Raw genomic sequence first — 17431 nt, forward strand, 5'->3', positions numbered from 1 at the left:
TTCTGGTACAGGTTGATCTTTGTCTCATCTGTCCATAGAATACTTTTCCAGAACTGAGCTGGCTTCATGAGGTGTTTTTCAGCAAATGTAACTCTGGCCTGTCTATTTTTGGAATTGATGAATGGTTTGCATCTAGATGTGAACCCTTTGTATTTACTTTCATGGAGTCTTCTCTTTACTGTTGACTTAGAGACAGATACACCTACTTCACTGAGAGTGTTCTGGACTTCAGTTGATGTTGTGAACGGGTTCTTCTTCACCAAAGAAAGTATGCGGCGATCATCCACCACTGTTGTCATCCATGGACGCCCAGGCCTTTTTGAGTTCCCAAGCTCACCAGTCAATTCCTTTTTTCTCAGAATGTACCCGACTGTTGATTTTGCTACTCCAAGCATGTCTGCTATCTCTCTGATGGATTTTTTCTTTTTTTTCAGCCTCAGGATGTTCTGCTTCACCTCAATTGAGAGTTCCTTAGACCGCATGTTGTCTGGTCACAGCAACAGCTTCCAAATGCAAAACCACACACCTGTAATCAACCCCAGACCTTTTAACTACTTCATTGATTACAGGTTAACGAGGGAGACGCCTTCAGAGTTAATTGCAGCCCTTAGAGTCCCTTGTCCAATTACTTTTGGTCCCTTTAAAAAGAGGAGGCTATGCATTACAGAGCTATGATTCCTAAACCCTTTCTCCGATTTGGATGTGAAAACTCTCATATTGCAGCTGGGAGTGTGCACTTTCAGCCCATATTATATATATAATTGTATTTCTGAACATGTTTTTGTAAACAGCTAAAATAACAAAACTTGTGTCACTGTCCAAATATTTCTGGCCCTGACTGTATATATATATCACTTTTTTTTGTGATCAATATAATTGCAAAGCATGCTGTACAATAAGAAAGTATACTGTATATACCTCACTCTAATAGATCACCTATCACTGAGGCCTATGGGTGATATATACTGTGGTTAGGTGTCTATTTAATGTATATAGATATAGCAGCCACCAACCTGAGTCATGTACTTTGTGTGAGGTAAAACTACAAGTCCCAGGAAACTTCAGCTATACTACTAGAAGACAAGAAAGCCATGACTTGACTGGATGCTGTGGACATCTCAGTCTCCCTCAGAGAAGATTCTTGAAGTTACCCATAGCAACCAATCAGAGCACTGCTTTCATTTTTTCAAAGCTCTAAAAGAAATAAACTTTTCTTTGATTGGTTGCTATGGCCGGCAAATCTCCTGTATGTAGACACTACTACCACATAAATTACCCACAGCAGCCAATCAGTATTTACCTTTTTATTCTTCTACCCGGTAATGGTCTGAGATAGAATCTGATTGGTTGTTGTTGGTAACTCCTCCCCTTTCTTGTCACTGGTGACTTTTTACGCGACGCTGGATGATTTCCTGTCAGGGCTTCTTCCATCCTGAGGTAAACTGAAGGGAATGTGATGTGAGACGTTAATGACCTGAGGTAAAAAGATGAAATATTGAGGTAATTTTTACAATTTTCCAAATGACAGGAATTATTGCAGAAACGTGACTGTGTGGAATCCGAAGAGGACGTGACCGAAAACCAACGTAAGCCACAGAATATATATTACACTATAGCATGTAAAGTATAGGCATTACCTCATAGTTATTTATGTTTGATATCTCTTCAATAAAAATTGCGTATGTACAATGTATTTTTTTCCCTTTTTTTTTTTGCTTAAATCGCCATAAAAATACATTTTATTTTTTTTTAAGGTTTTTTGCTGCTGAACCGCTGCAAAAAAGCACAAACTATGATATAATTAAACTTAAAACGCACTGAAAAACGACGCAGAAAAAAAAAACGTATAAAAAATGGCACCAAAAAAGCGCTGGCTCATACAAAACCAAGCCCAAATCCAGGGGCCCGATTCATTACTGAATTTGCACCTTTTTTTCTTAAGTTTTTTTTTGGGAGGATTTGTCTATTTTTTTAGTTGTGCCTTACCCTTCTTTTAATTTGCGTGTTTTTTAAGGTCTATTTTATATTTGCCTGTATTTTTCATTTTTTTTTCATTTTTTTATTTTAAATGTTCGCCTTTTGTGGGCGAGGTTTGGCGTTTCCAGATGTTTTCAGGTGATTCAATTATGATTTTTCCAAAAAGTAAAAACAAAATAACGCGCAATCTAGAGTAATTTTTCTGACGTCTATTCATATTGTGTTTTGTTTTTTTCATTATTCTTGTTTGTATTGTATTCGTTGTCGTTTTTGCACCAAATCCTGGCGCTTGCACAAAAATAATTAAATTATATGTGTGTGTGTGTGTGTATGTGTGTGTGTAATATAAATATATATAGTACTAACCAAAAGTTTGGACACACCTTCTCATCTCTAGAACAACTGTTAAGAGGAGACTTTGTGCAGCAGGCCTTCATGGTAAAATCGCTGCTAGGAAACCACTGCTAAGGACAGGCAACAAGCAGAAGAGACTTGTTTGGGCTAAAGAACACAAGGAATGGACATTAGACCAGTGGAAATCTGTGCTTTGGTCTGATGAGTCCAAATTTGAGATCTTTGAATCCAACCACCGTGTCTTTGTAGAGAAGGTGAACGGATGGACTCTACATGTCTGGTTCCCACCGTGAAGCATGGAGGAGAAGGAGGTGTGATGGTGTGGGGGTGCTTTGCTGGTGACACTGTTGGGGATTTATTCAAAATTGAAGGCATACAGAGCCAGCATGCCTACCACAGCATCTTGCAGCGGCGTGCTATTCCATCCGGTTTGCGTTTAGTTGGACCATCATTTATTTTTCAACAGGACAATGACCCCAAACACACCTCCAGGCTGTGTAAGGCCTATTTGACTAAGAAGGAGAGTGATGGGGTGCTACACCAGATGACCTGGCCTCCACAGTCACCAGACCTGAACCCAATCGAGATGGTTTGGGGTGAGCTGGACCGCAGAGTAAAGGCAAAAGGGCCAACAAGTGCTAAGCATCTCTGGGAACTCCTTCAAAAATGTTGGAAAACCATTTCCGGTGACTACCTCTTGAAGCTCATCAAGAGAATGCCAAGAGTGTGCAAAGCAGTAATCAAAGCAAAAGGTGGCTACTTTGAAGAACCTAGAATATAAGACATATTTTCAGTTGTTTCACACTTTTTTAAGTATTTCATTCCACATGTTTTAATTCATAGCTTTGATCCCTTCAATGTGAATCTACAATTTTCAGAGTCATGAAAATAAAGAAAACTCATTGAATGACAAAAAATTTATGGAAAAAGCTTCAAAACATACTTTGTGCTCATTTGTCACATTTTGTCCTCCATGATATACGCAGTACTGATAATGTCCACCAGGTGGAACTAATTGAGGACTGTGTTACCTGTATGGTTTGTTTTCTTGCATTTTTTTTTTAAAGCAGTACTAGGGAAAGCAGATTGGGCCACCACATGTAAAAAAACAAAAAACAAAATCAGTTTTGTGTAATATATATAATTTTTTTTGTCAATTTTTTTTCTAAAAAAAAAAAGAAGCTGCAAAAGGATGTGCCTGGCTAAAAAAAAAATAAATCAAAATTTGGAGGTTTAGAGACTTAAGGGGGCTGCTGGTGAGACCTCCACTAATCCACAGTATAAAGGGACAACATTACCAAAAATGCATTGCACTTCTCCTTCCATCAGTAATGCAATTGCAATTAAGTCTGTCGTAATTTTGTTGTGACATAATTGGCTCAGAGGAAGAAGGAAAAAAAAAGGCGTGGATTGTCAAGCTGATTTAGGAATGGTGACTTTACCAGGACTGGATTTTTAAATTAAAGGGGTTTTCCCAGAAACAAAATTGATTTTAATCAATAGATCTCGGAGTAATAATAATTTCCACAATTGGCTGTTAAGAGAAAAAAAAAAAAATTCATGTGCTGAGATAATCTTATTAATGTGCCCCTGCTGTGTACCGTGTAATGGCCGTGTCTTACCGTACAAGGACATCAGGGCCAGTGTCACCACCCGACGCACCCAGGCAAGTGCCGAGACCCTGGACAAATGGGGGGATGGAGTGGGCCCACTCACTGTTGGCAGATGCGGTGACCTTTTCTGTGGCCCCAAGCAGATTCCCATTAACCACAGTACTTGGGCCAACATGTGCATTTTGCTGGCAGCTGGCCATTTAAATCCACCAAGTACCCATACGCAGCATTCAGCAGTGAACGGTAAGTGCACATGCATTGAAGGACAGAATTCATCTGTGGGTGGAGTTAGCGCTCCTGTCCCACAGATGGAGAGGAGCGGCTGCCCCAGTTTCCTCCTGTAATGTCTATGCCCCCAGCCACTCCTGTGATGGATATACTGTAGCCCCATGTCACCTATGATCTATCTAATACATATATATATATATATATATATATATATATATATATATATATATATATATATATATATATTATATCACAGAAGTGTCGGTGTGGACTGTGCAGCCTTGTCTGCTGTCAAGTGCTGCTGCTGGGCTGGCATACAAACAGAATTAAAAGCACGTTGCCGGCCCGGCAGCTTTACTGCTAGGATACATGTCTGTAAGGCTGGGGCCACACGGGCACTACTGCGATCCCCTTGCATGAGACTCGGCTCGTGCTGGCAGTACAGCAGAGCCGAGTCTCATGCTTGTGTCCTTGCAACTGAGGTCCGTTCGTGCGAGCAGACCTCAGCTGCGGGGGGCGGGCCGGCACTCAGGAGGGGAGGGAGGGATTTCTCTCCCTCTCTCCTGCGTAGTCAGCTATAGCCATTCTCGCACTGCACTAGCAGTACTGCGAGTGCAGTGCGATTTTTCTCTCGCCCCATTCACTTGAATGGGTGCGAGAGAAAGAGTCTCGGATTACAATCGCAGCATGCTGCGATTGTTTTCTCAGTCCGATTAGGGCTGAGAAAATAATCGCCCATGTGTGCTGACACACAGGCTAGAATTGGTCCGAGTGGAATGCGATGTTTTATCGCACTCCACTCGCACCGATTTTCTCGCCGTGTGGCTTAGCCCTTAAAGTGATGCCCATCAAGCAGCGTGCCATGCAGAGCCACATGCCTGGGAGGAGCTGAACAGAAGACAACCCGCATGGAGGTGAGCAAGGCTTTCTGCTGGCTTCCCCATATTAAAAATATCTAATGTGTCTGCTTGTGTTTGTATGATGTGTATACTGTATGTATGTTTGTCAGTCTATATGACTGTGTGAGGAAAGAGTTAACTTAAAATTGAATAGATGGACATTCATGTTGTTTTGTAAGATGAACAAACAAGCTGCGCTATGACGCTGAGAGCGGATTCAAGGACTCTAGACGCTGAGATGCAAGGACAGAGATAAGACCTGTGCCTAGTCTAAGACAATGACAGTTGTGTTTTTACTGAGAAATGGAAAGTTACGCTTACGCCAAGAATCGAAACTCATTTATGCTTTGTTGGGAAATGAAACTTGTGTCTCTGTACACGACATAGCTACGCCCCTATTAGGTTGATAAACCCTGTATGTGATAATAAACTAGCAGTCTTCTTCGGAGCGCACACTCCTTCTTACCTTATGTGCAGATATCAGCGTTTGTCTGTATCTCATTAGGGCTGAGGGGGGACCTGGGACTCCCTCCGCATTTGGTCATCGCTGGCAACAGTTGTGACCTATTGGTCAACCTAACAACTGTGTGTGTCTGTATATGATATATAATTTCTGATTATATCTATTTTTGTGAATTTGTCTTCAAATATGTATATGTACGTATGCCTGAGTGTGTACATGGTGCCTACTGAGTCTCTTTCTCTCGGGGCCGACGAAAACATGGAGCCGGCCCTGAGACACGTGGTCAGATCATACCACATCTGGACAGGCGAGGAAGCAAAAGCGTATGCAGACTTTACAGCACAGTATTACAAATAATTCTTTCTTTGAGGTAAAACATTTTTTTAAAAAACAGGGAGGGAAATGTGTTACCTCACAGAAAGCAGCAGCTGTAATGTCATGCTGTAGTCTCTTTCTTTTTTTTTTTTTTCTTGCTTCCTCCTTGGCCCAGGAGCTATGGTATGATCAGAACTTGTCCCTGTACATCGGTCAGACACAGCTATTACGCAGTACATAGCAGGGGCACATTTTAAAGATTATCTCATCAAAGGAATGTTTAATAAAAATATCCAGTTATGGAACTTATTCTTATTCCAAGATCCCTTTATTAAAATTAACTTCGTTCATGGGAAAACCTCTTTAAGGCACTAGAGGCCCTTTCCTAAAATAGTGTTACTGAAGTTTTGCTCCCCAGGACTGCCCTGGTAGTGCCCGAAATTGGGAAGCATTGTTCATTTTTAGCTAGGTTTTGCATAACTCATGCCTCTTTTTGAACCTTGACTTGTCCAAAGTTACCAATATTGTTTACAAATATTAGGGATACCTCTGGCAGCTGCTTATCCTCCTGTTAGGAAAAGGGTACAGGCTAATGATGAGCGAGCATGCTCGATAGTCAATTGAGCATCTTACGAGTGCTCGACTCCCCGCCCAAAAGGAGAGGAGAGAGAGAATGAATGAATATGTTTCTGTGGCGCCCTGGACAAGCCAGGGGCCACAGGTAACAACACACACACACCCCCACCCCCAGCAGTTTCACGGCAGCCATCCCCAGTGAAACTTGATTCCTTTCCTCGGGCTCAGACTGACACACCAGGTGGGCGGAGTCAGGAGATGGAGACGCCCACCCAGGAGTTAGCTGGCCTGAGGCAGGAAACAAGCCCAGTCAAGTTCAGGCGGAGGAGGAGAGAAGAGGTCTGCAGAGAGGCAGACGCAGACTGGGGCCTAGGATTGGAGCCTAGGGCAATCGTGCAGCAGAGAGTCAGGCAGACGGTAGTGGCCGTCTGCAGGGAGCCGGGGAGACAGCTGGTGGAACCGTAGGTAGCCGGGGCTGGGCAGTGGCCCACCGGTACCGAACCGGGGAGCCAGCTGGAAGCCGGAGCGCAGGAGGAGCGTGCACGGAGGTGGAAGAAAGGACTTACACCACCAAACTGGGTCAGGGGAGAAACAACAACCGCAGCCGTCTGTGGGCACCCGTCCATCCAGCCGAGTGTTTTACCAAGGACTGTGTCGTGATTACTGGCTGAGTGAGTACCCCGTGCCGTGCGGCACAGCGCTGCCCCTGCGACCCTGCACCTCACCAGGCCCCGTAACCCGCCTGCTACCCATCCACCTACCTCACCGGGCCCCGGGACAACCAACCCCCTACCCACGGAGGGGAGAACTAACATCTAGCTGCTCCATACCATCACTCCCGGGATCCCCGTCCAGAGCAGCGGTGGTGTCACAACTTCACCACAACTGTGGGTGGCGTCACGGACAATCTCCCTTACCAAATCCCCTTTTACTGTGGAGCCTGGGATCACAGACCGGGTCACGCTACCGTGATACCCACAGAAGTGACCTCGTGGCCCGGATCTGAGTAACCCCTGGTCCCCGGGCGACACATTTCCGTCTTCCGTAAACATGCTCAAGCTTCCTATTGACTTCCATTATGCTCGGCACGGGAGTCAATCCCATTGTCTGACCTGCTCGATTCAAGTACCGAGCATTTTAGTACTCCCTCATCACTAGTACAGGCATACTGAATTTCAACATACCCAATCCTTTTTTTCTCTTTTGGAAGATCCATAAAATCACCTGTGAACGAAGTGCATTGGACGACGTCCGTTTCGCGTGTGTCAAACTGCTGTTGAAGTACAGTTTGACACGCGCGAAATGGCCGTTGTTCCAATGCACCCCGCTCCCCCTTACCTGCACCCCGTTCCATGGTGATTTTATGGATTTTCAAAAAGAAAATCACTGGGGAACGGGCTGCAGGTGAGGGGAAGTGGGGTGCATTGGGATGACAAACGTTTCGCGCGTGTCAAACTGCTTTTGAAGTGCAGTTTGAATCGCACAAAACGTCCGTTGTCCCAATGCACACCGGTCTCTGGTGATGTTATTGATCTTCAATAAAGGACACTTGGACATAAATGGTGAGTACGGCTGCTTCTTTTCTTTTTTTTTCTGATGTTATGTCGAACTTTGCTTGTTTCAGCGTACCACTTAATAGCCCTATCCTAAATGCTTCAGTATCATTGTTGCCTAAGTGGAATTTTCAGTAAGTTGGTGGTGCTAAACCTCTACATTGTTGCTCAATCCTGCTTTCTCACCTCCAGGGGTTGTCGGGAGACCCCATGTACATGAGATGGTAGCATTACTGTATTCATCATGGAACCCTTATAATGATAGCAAATAACTGTAGGAATGGTTGCTCCTCTCTATATTATTTTTTTTTTTTTTTTTTTTACGTATGGTAAATTATATGTTTTTTAACATTTTCTCACCATTTTAGCAACCATGTTACATAGCCGCATGCTGAACAAAAAGCAAATCATTATTTTAGAAAGAATAAATAGAATTTCTTGCTTGATGTACATAAGACTAATGAGCCCGTGTTCTGCATCTGAGGCGCCAGATAACTAGACATGGTATTTTTGCGCTGCTATCTGGTGATGTATTAATTAATGAAATATCAAGTCGTTTTCTGTACTTGGGTCTGCATTTGAATGGACATTTTACATTCAGTTTCATTTTTATATCCAATTATTTTTTTTTTTCTTTGTTTCCGACTCATGCATAGCTATAGAGCTCGCACAACTCAGAGGCGTAAATATAGAGGAACACCTAAAACTGTGTTCTCAAAATACAAATTTGACAATGGGATCATTACCCCGAAGTCAAATGCTCGAAGCGTGACGAGTACAACACATCATGCACCCCGTGTCTGCCGCTGTACGGATCTATTCTATCTAACTGTTTTATAAAGAGCAAAAACTTGGCAACGGAGTCGCTTCCCGAACAATATACTCCATGGTTAGAAAAAGAAAAGCGGACGATCGCTTTCCTGGCACCTGTGCTCCATCGGACACCACTAGGTCCCTCATTCTCCCGTCTGATGTCACTCTGCACAAACCGATTCAAATAGTCCTTAAGCCTATCCATCCCACCCACAGTGATTATCTTGCTCTTTGGAAGGGCTCAGTGCGACAGCACTCCTCCGTTCATGCTTTTGGCCAGGACCTACCCTTCTCCTTTTAAGGGCTCACTGACCTTTGGTCTCGCAGGGGATTTCTTTGGGTTTTCTGATCCAGGAATGAATGGATGCCACCTCTCTTCTGGGGACACAGTTCAGACAGTTCTCTAAAGAGCAGGATCCCGCATGTCCAGTGTCAAAAGGTTGACCCTTAGGATCATTCATCAAAGAATATAGTGGCTTGTTATTGCTTTCTCCTACTAAGGGACTCTCCTACCCTCCTTCTACATCCTGTCCTATATATACCCTATCCTCCTCCTTTTTCTTAACCCTTGTTCTGCCTAACCAGGTGCCAGGGCAGCTGTCATTAACCCACACTGCCACCTGGTAGCCATTTACAACGTACACCTAATTTATTTGTGGAGGTCGTCTGAGCTATAGCTTGTTTCTTCAAACGTAATAAGGATATCTGTGTATATAAATAATCAAAATGTTGATGTAGTTGCATAATTATCTGCCTGTCTATGTAGCCATCGCATAGACCCATAATATAATTTAAAGTTGTATAGTCATGAAGCGGTTACCAAGAATGAGAACAGATGTACAACCGATGAAAGTCTCTTAATGATGAGCAAAAGTCTTATCAGTAGCTTCACACAGAATGTACAAGAAACAAATAATGTGCTGTGAGAAATTAAGGTTATTCATGCATATTGTATAATTGGATCTATCCAATACACGAGTCAGTGGAAGACGCTGGCTGAAAGAGAGAGCATGGCTGTGTGTTCATTGTCTTATACATTGATATATTGGCACTGGTATACAGCTAATACGGCACCGTCTCTGAATATGCCAAACGAAGACTCCATTAGCAGTCTTCACCCAAATTCCTCCCTTGACATATTATATTAGTATATTAGATTAACCTTTCTGTGTTCAGGCTACTTCTCCAGGGGGTGGTGTAGCCTTAAACACCCCCCCCCCTCCACAACAGAATTACAGTGTTGTTGGTCACCGCAAAATTGCATCAAAATGCAATAACAGGCATTCAATACGTCTCATTTACATCAAAATGATATGATTTAAAAACGTCAGTTCAAGGTGCAAAAAATAAGCCACCACTGAGCCCGATATCATGAAAAATGAGACCGCTACGGATCTCTTAAAATGGCGCCAAAAGCAAAGTTCTTTTTTTTTTTTTTTAATTTTTTTTCTTACAAACTTCGGCATTTTTTTTTCACCACTTAAATAAAAGTAAAATTATACATGTTTGGTGTCTGCAAACTCGTACTGCCCTGGGGAATCATAATGCCAGGTCAGTTTTACCATATAGTAAACATGGTAAATTAAAAAAAAAAAAAAAAAAGAAACAATGGTGCAATTTTTGGGTAAAGGCTGGTATAATTTTGCTTGTTTCTCTGCCAGAATTGATCAGTCATTATCAAAATTCTTAATTCTGTATTCAGTGAAGACTATCAAATTCTTAAGATAGGAGATGGCAGTTGTTACTGATAAGATTCCTTGTAGATAGAAGAGGGAGAAGGGGCGGTGCTCTGGCTCCTCCCACTGCCTTTAACTCCTCCCTTCATAGAATCCCATCAATAACAACTGCCATCTCCTATGATGATGAATTTTGCTAATGACTGATCAATTCTGGCAGAGAAAGAAACATAATTGTCTGATAAGATATATTACAAAGTTGCCTATTTTCATGTGCACTATTGATTTATGAAATAAAAATTTAAATGACGGTTATGCCTTAAATTTACTAATACACAGCTCCCTATACAAGCAATAGGAAAAAAAAATGATTGGATTTTTATTCTTCATGTTCATTATTTCTGCATAGTCAATCCACAAAAGCCTTGGATTGCTGGTATTGGGTGACAATGGCGTTCATCCCTGTATAAATCCAGTACTATAAACAATACTGAGACTTTTAACAGTACCATTACTGTACTGCAACTTCTGATCAGTAGAAGTGTGGGGAAGGGGCTGGGTAAACGCTGGTAGAATACGCTCTCGACAATGAGACCCAACATAATTCTTATTCTAATGTCTTCCATGTGCTTTATATTGTATGTTTGTTATTATTTATCTGTTAGTATCTATTATTTGTTAGCTTCTTTTATTGCATATGTCTATACGTATTATGTGTTTGATATTACATGATGTAATGCAATACAATTTTTACTTTTGTTTTTGTTATAACTGTTCTATTTACAAAATTTGAAAACCTAATAAAAATTATGGAATCTCATATATATATATATATATATATAATATATATATATATATATATATATATATATATATATATATATATAAAAAAAAGCTGAGTTTATTTGTGTATATCCGCTAAAGGAATACGCACCATCGCATTTACAATCACGAAATTTTGCACTGACGCCTCATGTGGCTCAGGGGACATCATAGACCTATGTTTTGACCAAAATATTTAACCCCGCGCTTTAGTTACTCTCCAAAAAACCTGCCTCCATTAAAGCGATTGGAGCTGCGAGCTACAAATTAATAGCAGCTGTGATTGGTTGCTATAGGAACAAAATAAATTTAGTATAAGAAGCCTATGTGTGAGGTAATATGATGTCGGTAAGGAGACAGCTAAAGAGAAACAGAAAGAGACAGACATAGGTACAGATAGAGTAAGAGACAGACTGCGAAAGACACAGGAAAGAGACTGACAGAGGCAGACAAAGACGGGGAAAGAGCCAGAGAGACAGTTATTGTCCCGGGCAACGCTGGGTACTACGGTTAGTGTGTATATGTGTGTATATATATATATATATATATATATATATATATATATATATATATATATATATATATATATATATATATATATATATATTCTCAAAAAAATAAAGGGAACACTAAAATACCATTTTGTTAAGTGTTCCCTTTATTTTTTTGAGCAGTATATGTGTGTGTAATATACAGTGTGTCCATCCATATCCTGTCCACCACCATTAACTTGAGAACGGCGGCAGCTATAGGCATAGTAGTGGTGTCTAGGTTTAGTGAAGTATCCATGCGCTACGCAATGAAGCCACCTATAGCGCTACCTGGTGGAAAACAACGGAGTTAGCATTTTTATCTCGAAAATGGAACGAGATAGAGAAAAAAAGTGAATTACAAAGTTGTAGGGCATCATCAATTCAATACGAATCGACACCTTGCATACAGAAATGCTATGATTAGAACATGTAAAACTCACAAGGCTGTGGACGTGAAGCGATACCTCATGGAGACCTTCCTACAAGTCATTGGGTATGGTGGCTGTGTGGAGTGGCCTCCACGCTCACCTGATCTGACCCCATTGGACTTCTTTTTGTGAGGTCACATCAAACAGCAGGTGTATGGGACCCCTCCACCAATATTGCAGGACCTTCGACGACGTATCACAGATGCTTGTGCAAACGTGTCCGCTACCATATTGCACAACGTGCAGCAAGATACAGTATGCTGCCCAGAGTCCAGATGTGCATTGCAGCTGACGGGGGACACTTTGAGCCTTAAAGTTAAATGAGTGCCATATGCATGACCAGCATTCAATGTTTTTGGGGGGTCATGGGTTTCTATGCCATATGGGATGCCATACAATTTTGTAATTCATTTTTGTTTCTCTATCTCGTTCCGTTTTTGAGATAAAAATGCTAACTCCGTTGTTTTCTACCAGGTGGTGCAATAGGTGGTTTCATTGCATAGCGCATGACTACTTTACTATACCTAGACACCACTTCTATGCCTATAGCTGCCGCCGTTTTCAAGTTAATGGCGGTGAACAGGATATGGGTGGACACACTATATATTACTAGCTGTAGTAACTAGCTGTAGTACCCAGGGATAGTAACTGTCTCCCAGTCTCTGTCTGTCTCTGCCTGTCTCTGTCTCTCTGTCTGTCTCTGTTTGTCTCTTTGTCTGTGTCAGTGTCTGTCTCTGTCTCCGTGTGCCTGTCTCTGTCTCTTTCTCTGTGTGTCTCTCTATCTATCCATGTGTGTCTGTCTGTGTCTATCTCTCTGTCTGTGTCTCTCTCTATCCCTGTGTCTGTCTCTCTCTATCCCTGTGTCTGTCTCTCTCTATCCCTGTGTCTGTCTCTCTCTATCCCTGTGTCTGTCTCTCTCTCTATCCCTGTGTCTGTCTCTCTCTCTATCCCTGTGTCTGTCTCTCTCTATCCCTGTGTCTGTCTCTCTCTCTATCCCTGTGTCTGTCTCTCTCTCTCTATCCCTGTGTCTGTCTCTCTCTATCCCTGTCTCTGTCTCTCTCTATCCCTGTCTCTGTCAGTCTCCTTTCCCTGACATCAACTTCGGAACTGGAGGAAAACAGGTTTAACACCGCGCTTGAAGACCATGGACATCAGTGTTGAACACACAATTCTTTTATTTCATTTCATTCCTATGCGTTTCGGAGACCACAACTGCCTCCTTCTTCAAGGAAAAGAAACTGGCACAACCCGATCAGGTTAGTGCATCATTTCTTTATACCTTTTTACCCAGTATATCGGGTAAGACCCTATTGCGCCTTTTCTCTCCTAATCTAGTCTCCTTTCCCTGTCTGTCTCCTTTCCCTGTCTGCCTCGTTCCCTGTCTGTTTCCTTGTCTCTGTCTCTCTCACTGTTTTTGTCTCTTTCCCTGTCTGCCTCTGTCTGTCTCACTCTGTCTCCATCCGTCTTCCCACCTACATCTTATTACCTCACAAATAAGCTTCTTATACTAGCTGGCAGCTCCATTCACTTTAATGGAGGCAGGTTTTTTTGGAGAGTAAAGGCCGCTTTACATGCTGCGATATCGTGACCGATATCGCTAGCGAGCGTACTTGCCCCCATCGGTTGTGCGACACAGGCAAATTGCTGCCCGTGGCGCACAACATCGTTCGGACCCGTTACACTATTTACCTGCCTAGCGACGTCGCTGTGACCGGCGAACCGCCTCCTTTCTAAGGGGGTGGTTCGTTCAGCGTCATAGCGTTGTCACAGCAGCGTCACTGAACCGCCGCCCAATAGGGGCGGAGATGAGCGGCCGGAACATGCCGCCCACCTTCTTCCTTCCTCATTGCAGGCGGGCGCAGGTAAGGAGAGGTTCCTCGTTCCTGCGGTGTCACACATAGTGATGTGTGCTGCCGCAGCAACGAGGAACTACACCGCTAGCTGCAGCAGCAACGATAATCGAGAATAGAGGGGCATGTCACCGATGAGCGATTTTGAACGTTTTTGCGACGATTCAAAATCGCTCATAGGTGTCACACGCAACGACATCGCTAAAGCGGCCAGATTTGCGTCACAAATTTCGTGACCCCAACGAGATCGCTTGAGCGATGTTGCAGCGTGTAAAGCGGCCTTTACTGTATAGCGCGGGGTTAAATTTTCCCGTCAAAACATTAGTCTATGACGTTCCCTGGGTCACATGAGGCGTCTGTGCAATATTTCGTGATTGTAAATTCGATGGTGGGAATTCCTTTAGCAGACATACACACATATATAAACAGATACATACACTCAGCTTTTTATATATATATAATATATATATATATATATATATATATATATATATATATATATATTATATATATATATATATATATATATATATAATTAGTGTGTGTGTGTGTGTATATATTTAATTTATATAATATATATACATTTTTATTTTTTTAACATATTTTTTTTATTCACATTTCCAAACATAACAGAAAATAAAGCAATTTCATGGTCAAATAGTAAATATCAGAGATTGATTTGTTCATCAATGCATCTGTTAAACTTGCAAGCAAAGAAAATAAAAAGAAAAGGTAGTATCACAAACTAAGAATAAGAATGTGAGTGTGACTACCATCTCCATATGATACACTTTCTAAGTGTCTGACGGTTCTAAGACCCCCAATGCCCCTGCCGGGTCTTCCAGGCAGTTCCATTCTGTATGGCGGAAAGGGCTAATTATTTTCAGGATCTCCTAAGGACTGTAATGAAACTGAATGAACTTTTTCCACAGTGGAAAAACTTTTCCCGCGGATTTCTCTTTGCGCCTTTCCGCTTCTATAAAGTTTTAGTCCCAATAAATGTTTCATTCGAGATATTATCGCTCCCATTGATGGAGTGTTCGGTTTAAGGCATTTGCTAAAGAAAGCCTGAAGAGCCACCACTAAAAAGTAGTGTTGAGCGGACCCGAACTGTTAAAGTCCGGATCCGCGCGGTTTCAGCGTCCGATCCGGGTCCGACCTGGACCCGGGAATCCGGCTGCACGATCCGGGTTCGGGATTTTTTTTATTTTTTTTCTCTTTCTCTTTCTTTCTCTCTTTATCTATTTCTTTCTCTCTTTCTCCCTCTCTCCTTCTTCTCCCTCTCTCCTTCTTCTCCCTCTCTCCTTCTTCTCCCTCTCTCCTTCTTCTCCCTCTCTCCTTCTTCTCCCTCTCTCCTTCTTCTCCCTCTCTCCTTCTTCTCCCTCTCTCCTTCTATCTATCTCTCTCTCTCTCTCTCTCTCTCTCTCTCCTTCTCTCTCTCTCTCTCTCTCTCTCTCTCTCTCTCTCTCTCTCTCTCTCTCTCTCTCTCTCTCCTTCTCTCTCTCTCTCTCTCCTTCTCTCTCTCTCTCTCTCTCCTTCTCTCTCTCTCTCTCTCTCCTTCTCTCTCTCTCTCTCTCTCCTTCTCTCTCTCTCTCTCTCCTTCTCTCTCTCTCTCCTTCTCTCTCTCTCTCTCTCCTTCTCTCTCTCTCCTTCTCTCTCTCTCTCTCTCCTTCTCTCTCTCTCCTTCTCTCTCTCTCCTTCTCTCTCTCTCTCTCCTTCTCTCTCTCTCTCTCCTTCTCTCTCTCTCCTTCTCTCTCTCTCTCTCTCCTTCTCTCTCTCTCTCCTTCTCTCTCTCTCTCTCTCCTTCTCTCTCTCTCTCCTTCCCTCTCTCCTTCCCTCTCTCCTTCCCTCTCTCCTTCCCTCTCTCCTTCCCTCTCTTCTTCCCTCTCTCCTTCCCTCTCTCCTTCCCTCTCTCCTTCCCTCTCTCCTTCCCTCTCTTCTTCCCTCTCTCCTTCCCTCTCTCCTTCCCTCTCTCCTTCCCTCTCTCCTTCCCTCTCTCCTTCCCTCTCTCCTTCCCTCTCTCCTTCCCTCTCTCCTTCCCTCTCTCCTTCCCTCTCTCCTTCCCTCTCTCCTTCCCTCTCTCCTTCCCTCTCTCCTTCCCTCTCTCCTTCCCTCTCTCCTTCCCTCTCTCCTTCCCTCTCTCCTTCCCTCTCTCCTTCCCTCTCTTCTTCCCTCTCTTCTTCCCTCTCTTCTTCCCTCTCTTCTTCCCTCTCTTCTTCCCTCTCTTCTTCCCTCTCTTCTTCCCTCTCTTCTTCCCTCTCTTCTTCCCTCTCTTCTTCCCTCTCTTCTTCCCTCTCTTCTTCCCTCTCTTCTTCCCTCTCTTCTTCCCTCTCTTCTTCCCTCTCTTCTTCCCTCTCTTCTTCCCTCTCTCCTTCCCTCTCTCCTTCCCTCTCTCCTTCCCGCCCCCCCCCTGGATCCGCTCACCATTGACTTACATTGGGCCGGATCAGATCCGGACTCCTGTGACAACCCGCGAAGGATCCGCCGGACTCGGATTATTAGCAATCCGCTCAACTCTACTAAAAAGATGTTTTGATTATTTATGTGCTTCGTTCCAGGGTCGCCTGCCGCACTTCAATTCGTGGGGATGTCTTGTGCCATGATATAGAAGACACAACTGTTTGATCACGAGTGCACCCGGAATTTTTTATATTTCAACATGAGCAAAGTCAAGGTAAAAATCCAACACAACATTAACTGATGTATCTAGAAAATATAAGTATTGCCCCATGTTACCTCCACAGTCAATGCGCACTACACTGTGTAATAGACACTGTTTGTTTCGCGCCCGGGTCTTCTGCTGTTTTGCCTCTCCATACACTGGAGGTATTGTTATGTTCAAATATAATTACCTATTGCTCTGTGATTTGTGATAAATTATATTACATACCCATGTGAAGCCGTGTAATATCCCCAAACTCTCATCACTCGATATAATTAATGTGTCCTTATCAGAAGTTAATTACTGCACAGGAAACATGATTATCATTTTGCAGAGTTTTTTTTTTTTTTTTTTTCCACGGTCGAGTCGATATAAAAACAAATATATTGTATTTCAAAAGGCAATTCTCTTTGGGAAATATTCAGTTTGCATTTACAATTATTGGGGTGTTTTGATGGATTTTATATAAAGTTATAGTAACCGGTGAGCCAGGCTTAGAAGATGGACCTGTTTATTTTTGCAACCTATCAACTATATCTATTGTGCCAATAAATAATAATCCAGCTGCCGCGTTGATAGCCCACGACTGCTGGACTTGAGCCTTGGAAATTTGCCAGCATCCCCTTAGGTCCGGTGTGATATCATCATTGAGGCCAGGAGAAGGAGGTT

The 17431-nt window shown here is 42.8% G+C and overlaps 1 long non-coding RNA gene across 2 annotated transcripts in view; it reads left to right on the forward strand.

Moving 5' to 3' along the window:
* Positions 1-1526: 1526 nt before the first annotated feature.
* Positions 1527-17431, forward strand: part of LOC142254244 (uncharacterized) — a 247632-nt gene continuing 231727 nt past the window's right edge. Inside the window, exons 1-2 of one of the 2 annotated variants that reach the window (XR_012727212.1) lie at positions 1527-1586; positions 16659-16774. This is a non-coding gene — a long non-coding RNA (uncharacterized LOC142254244). Of the gene's footprint in view, positions 1587-4925; positions 5087-16658; positions 16775-17431 lie in introns of those variants that run through there. The other variant, XR_012727213.1, reaches the window with a different exon arrangement.

The sequence above is a fragment of the Anomaloglossus baeobatrachus genome, chromosome 10 (assembly GCF_048569485.1).
Source record: "Anomaloglossus baeobatrachus isolate aAnoBae1 chromosome 10, aAnoBae1.hap1, whole genome shotgun sequence".
NCBI classification, from domain to species: Eukaryota; Metazoa; Chordata; class Amphibia; order Anura; family Aromobatidae; genus Anomaloglossus; species Anomaloglossus baeobatrachus.